This window comes from Piliocolobus tephrosceles, chromosome 3 (assembly GCF_002776525.5).
Source record: "Piliocolobus tephrosceles isolate RC106 chromosome 3, ASM277652v3, whole genome shotgun sequence".
Classification (NCBI taxonomy): Eukaryota; Metazoa; Chordata; class Mammalia; order Primates; family Cercopithecidae; genus Piliocolobus; species Piliocolobus tephrosceles.
This window is the reverse complement of record NC_045436.1, coordinates 20,827,182-20,833,181: the sequence shown is the minus strand read 5'-3', so window position 1 is coordinate 20,833,181 and position 6,000 is coordinate 20,827,182. Positions and strand designations below refer to the sequence as shown.

Sequence of the window (6,000 nt, the reverse complement as noted above, 5' to 3'; positions counted from 1 at the left end):
TTTATTTATTTATTTATTTATTTATTTATTTATTTATTTATTTATTTGATACGGAGTCTCGCTCTGCCGCCCAGGCTGGAGTGCAGTGGCCGGATCTCAGCTCACTGCAAGCTCCGCCTCCCGGGTTCACGCCATTCTCCTGCCTCAGCTTCCCGAGTAGCTGGGATTACAGGCGCACGCCACGTCGCCCGGCTAGTTTTTTGTATTTTTTAGTAGAGACGGGGTTTCACCGTGTTAGCCAGGATGGTCTCGACCTCCTGACCTCGTGATCCGCCCGTCTCGGCCTCCCAAAGTGCTGGGATTACAGGCTTGAGCCACCGCGCCCGGCCTAAGGAGTTCAATTTTAAAAAGAAAAAGTTGTTTTGTTTTGCTTTGTTTTGAGACAGGATCTTGTTTTGCCACCCAGTCTGGAGTGTAGTGGCATGATCGTGGCTCCCTGCAGCCTTGTTCTCCTGGGCTCAAGCAAGTAGCTGGGACTACAGACTCACACCATCACACCTGGCTAATTTTTTTTAAATTTTTAGCATAGATGAGGTTTCACTGTGTTGCCTAGGCTGGTCTCAAGATCTGGGCTCAAGTGATCCTCCCTCCTCAACCTCCCAAAGTGATGAGATTACAGGCATGCAACACTGTGCCCAGCCAAGAAAAAAGTTTTACCATGACTACTGTGCTGATTTTCAGGAACAGTCATTGTACTTTAATTCTCTAAGCCAAAAATGTCAAATTCTGTTGAGCAAAAAGACTATGTTGTTGATTGCATGCTCTCATATGGTCCCTTGCCTTCAGCCATTTTCATAATCAAAACTTGATGGTAGTATTTTGTTATAAGGTAAGAAACTAAAAATATAAGGTAAAAGACATTTGTCAGGGTAAATCTGAACTAATTATTTAGATCAGCTGAAATAAAAAGGGTTACAAAGACGGGATGTGGATACTAAAACTTCATTGGTAATGAAAAGATATGGATAAATTTGCATCTGCCAGATCTGCTTAGGGAGAGCATATACATGAAGTGGAGGAAGTCATCCCATATCCCTTACATAAGGACTGAGATCCTGCTGCCAGACACATGTTGCAATATCAATAGAAGGTTGTCACATTGCCTTCCGTGAGGGAGTGGGTCTGTTTAATGCTATCATTTTGTGACATTGAGAACATGTGAGGCCACCCACACCTTCTCTGCCCTTCACCAGAGCTGGGGCCAGCCTCTTCCGATAAATGCTAAATAATGACTATTGCTTTGAAGGTGCAATTGTTAGCAAGGGAGCCCACGTGTGTAGGGTTCTTTTACGCCATTACAGTGCATGAATAATGTACATTTGACAGGGGATGATCCTCTCTCCCTACTCAAGTTTGGAACCATTTGACAGATAAACTGAGGAGTCAGAAAGAGATCCAAGCACCAGATTTGTATTGGGGAGAACTCAGAGGAGAAAGGGGATGTACTGCTGGGCCTCATGAGCTGGCTTATTCTTCACCTTGAGCTAAGCATACTAACACCCAGTCACAGGCAGCATTGAACAGCTCCACGCAGATCCCACCCTCCAAAAAACAGGAAGAAAAAGCCCTCTCATTGCGAGCAAGATCCAAAGAGAGAAGAGCAAGGGAGGGGCTGATCTGAGCATGCCCAGATCCATCCCCCACCCATATTCGCCACAAAGGGAGGAGACAAGCAAAGAGGGCCCCCTTCCTGGAGATCCTGCCATGAGGAAGCAGTGAAGGATTCAGGGCCCACTCCGTCAGTGTCCAGTGTTCCACCGATCCTACATAGTAATTTTGAAAGATGATAGCATGATGCTCCTGAAAGGAAAAAAAAAAAAAGTTTATTAGATCATTAACATATATCATGAATGACTTTAATGTCTTCTGGTTCATTTTGACATTTTTGTAAATTCTATAGATGTTTTATTTACTCCCATGATATATTTTAAAGATCAACAAATGTCCACAGCAAAGAAAAAAATCACTAGTAAATTCGTAACTTTTCTATTTCTATACTTTTAACTGTTACATTAATCCTGTCTTATTCAAAAGGTGTTCACCACAAAAATACTTACTAATCTTGGCTTCCTGTATGAACTCCTTGTGCTTCTGAGATTAGAGATATGCTTTTCTTTACTGGTGGCCACAATCAAGAGATAAGATCATGCCTAAAAGGACAAGTTGGGAACAGAAGTGTAATTAAGTATACTCTGTATTCGTTTTACTTAGGATTATAGTCCTTTAACAATTTCATCATATTTAAGCTTGAAAATATGCATGATTGCTGATACCACTATAGTCATATACATGTATATATGCACACATACACATGAGTGATGAGACTGTGTTACTCAGACATAGAACCACTGGACAGTCAGCTACACATTACTTCTAGGCAATGGTTCATCTTCTCTCTTCAGGGAAAAAGTATCCCTTGTTGGAACCTGACAGATTTTGAACATATCTTTTCTGTGTTCTTTGTAATGTTTATCTGTATTCTTGTTAGAAATGACTTTCTGGTTCAGTTATTTAAAAGATTAAGCCTTTTGGTGAAAGGAGTTCTCACCTTGGTCTCATCACTTGAGAGGCTAAGAGTGAAGAAACCCAGTTACTACTCTGGGCTCTGCTGGTGGCCTCCTGTGTGGCACTGCACCAAACGTACTTATTACTCAGCTGGATGAGATGATCCGGGTTCCTTCCATCCACACGATCCATGCTTTCCTGCGTATCTCGGCACACAGATACTATACATACTTCAGTGGCTTTTTCCATTGTTTTAAATCTTAAAAAGAAAAGGCACATTATGGTGTATATACTACTTCCCTAAATGAAGGGCCATCTATTATATAAGTCTTACAGAATAATCATGAAATCCAGATGTGGTGTGCAACAAACTTCATTATTTACATGTTTTAGAAAAGATTAATAAAGTACAGCAAAATAAGCTCAATACTACAGCTGTACATGCTATTCTATAAAGTATTCTTTTGAAAAGCATTTCAAGATTTTACAGCATTTTTATTGTATTGGAAACAGTCACAGATACCATATTATAGAAAACTCTGTTTGATAGAACGCCAGATGAATAACTGTTGACTATACACAGTCATATATAACCACATTGGAAACTTCATGTAACTATGATAAATTTCTCTCATTTTTTCCTTAGGAGTAATTACATTAGATTATTGAGCTGTTTCATCTAAGAAATTATTTTTGTGGTTTTAGTCATTTCTCAGGGAGGGAACCTCATTTATTACAGTTCTCCCCAAGACACACTGGATAGACTTCATCTACTGCTGGAAGGACTGGTTCTGCCTCCTGAGGGGAAATGGCTAGGCAGCACTGTCTTCACTGCATCTCATCCTTTGGCCTCTAAGGAATGTCAAGGTCAGCTGGTCAAAAGCTAAGAAGGGCCAAAGCCATTTAAAATTTACTGTTCTTTTCCACAGTCACAAGTCTCTTAATTCATGCTGCTAAGCTGCATCTCTTGAGCTTGCCAAAATGCATTTTTGAGCTTTTTCAAGAACTTTTGCCTTCTTCAGATGAGAGGTTGGGAAGGGAGTCTGGTGATCAGGCAAGCCCTGCATTCACACCACAGACCCCCTTGGCTTGTATATCTTGGCCATTAGCACTTAAAACTAGCAATGGTAGACTTGTAAGAGGAAGTAAGTTACTCTGAGAATCCAGATCCAAATGTGCATTCCTCACATTGATTGCAAGACCAAAATATGTAGAAAGTGTTATTGGCTGCATTGTTATTATTTATTCAGAAATGTTTAGTTCTTCAGTTATAGGCCTATCTTAATAGAAATTTGAAAAGTAATCTTTATAGTGTTCACCATGTGATATAATGTTTCTAAATTGCATCATATTTAGTGATACAGTATCTCAAGAGATGGAACAGCATAATAGATGAGTGATATTAGTGATATTCAGATGTACAATCTTGAAAGACTAAAGAGTGAATTTTATAGCATGGGCACATTTTAAAAATATTTAAAGGGGACTATTTAAAAATAATCCAACTATACTGCAAAGATATGAAGAAAGTCGGACCGAGAATGATTTAGTCAAGGCCACACAGATAATTGGTGGCACAGTCACTTCTACCAGGGAAAGCACAAAGTAGCCCAATGGCAGGAGATGCTTAAAGGGGCTGTCAGTGATTGAAAAACAAAGCTGTTTAGGCCATGTGTGGTGGCTCACGCCTGTAATACCAGCAGTTGGGGAGGCCAAGGTGGGAGGACTGCTTGAGCCCAGGAGTTTGAGAACAGCCTGGGCAACACAGTGAGACCCTGTCTGTACTTAAAAAAAAAAAATCCCACTGGGTGTGGTGGCACACACCCAGGAGTTTGAGGCTGCAGTAAGCCAAGATGATACACTTCACCCCAGTCTGGGTGACAGAGCAAGACCCTGTGTTATTCATAAACAAACACATAAATAAATACCAAGCTTTTTTAAGAATTCAAATCCAATTATTTTGGAAATCATTCTTCTTGTATTTATTTTTTTCTACCACAAACATTGTGTTCAAGAAGGAGAGTGAAGGACAAAACCATAAGTATGTAGGAACTTCCATACCATGAAATTCCATGGTATTTATTGCCCTTATGTGATATATGTCTCTTGATTTTTCTCAGAAATTCGAATTAATATTATACTTGGAAAATATGAAGTAAGAACCTTTATTAATTGGTTTCATCTTCCTGTTCACATTTTGGAAGTACAATATTTAGCTGTAAATACATGATGTTTGGCTAGTACAGACCAACAACTCATCAGTTTCTCAATATAATGAGTGCTAGTTGATGGTACTTATGCTGAAATAAGAAATTCTGGAAGCAAATTTAATTTCTTAGTTTCAAAATCAACTCCTTCAGGTTGCTTTGTACATTGTTATAGTTTTTCCAATAAATGTTTTTAAGCGTAGGATATAAGACATAACTACCTAAAATTATATGTATGGAATGTGTTCAGAACATAGCCTGGCTGTCTCTATAGCTGTTTTGGGTGCCATTGCAATATCTGTATCTCAGTAACCAAGAAACAGAGGATAGGAGGGGCAGACTTAGAGCCATAGTCTTGAGTGGAGCCCAAATCAGAAAGGTCCTCTGTATCTGAGGAAGTCACACTGCATGTGGTACATACGAGATAAGTTGTGGTGCTTTGGTTACAGATGTGGTAACATCATGGTCATGAGCCAGAGCTCCTCAATTTAAATCCCATCTCCACTTCTTTCCAGCTGCATAATCTTGGACAACTTACTATATATTTTTGTGCCTCAATTTTCTCATCTGTAAAATGAAGATAATAAAAATGTCCTCTCTCCTAGAGTTTTTATAAAGATTAAATGAGTTTAGATGGATAAAGTGCTTTGAATGGTGTTTGGTACATAGTACGTGCTCTATAACAGTTAGCTCTCATCACTAGATAGTGGTGACGCTGTTGGTGCTGGCAGTAGTAGTAGCAATAGTCATGCTTGATGAAATTCTTTGGAAAAGACCTCCCCTGGTGGCTTTAAACACAGGAAATGGATGAATGGATACCCTTCTCAGGCCTCCAGGGTATTTTGTAACTGTCTAAGACCTTCTTTAAGTTACAAACTTCTGGAGTTTTATGTTTTAAGAGTCTTTTTGAGCACTATATTTTTTTATATGCACGTAGTCAACAGTCAAACAGTATAGAAGAGTATAAAATGCAAAAATAAAAGATGTCCTCCCTCCACCTCATTCTAGTCTTACTTTCCAGAGGTAAACACTTTAAACTATTTGTTTTTAGCCCTTCTGGTAGTTTCTTTCACAAGTTTATGAACAATATATGAATTCATCCATTTATTGATTCATCAACTTCTGATAGTGCTATTAGATTAATTTTTGTATTGTTCTTACCAGCAAGATGTTCTTGTTGGGCCTTTGGTACCAACCAGCTGATAACAGCAATTTCTTGATCTCCTTGTGTTTCCATTTGCATATCGTAAAATAAGGAAATGGGACTTATTGGTTTCCAAGGCCACTT

At 39.1% G+C, this 6,000-nt stretch overlaps 1 protein-coding gene and 1 long non-coding RNA gene across 6 annotated transcripts in view; one reads left to right on the top strand and one right to left on the bottom strand.

Moving 5' to 3' along the window:
* Positions 1–6,000, top strand: part of PALLD (palladin, cytoskeletal associated protein) — a 434,025-nt gene that overhangs the window by 368,500 nt on the left and 59,525 nt on the right. The window lies entirely within an intron of this gene.
* On the bottom strand, positions 1,423–2,628 carry LOC111553799. The gene is made up of 3 exons (XR_002735067.2): positions 2,549–2,628; positions 2,058–2,150; positions 1,423–1,800 (listed from the first exon to the last, which is right to left on the bottom strand). It is a non-coding gene; the product is annotated as an uncharacterized LOC111553799 (long non-coding RNA).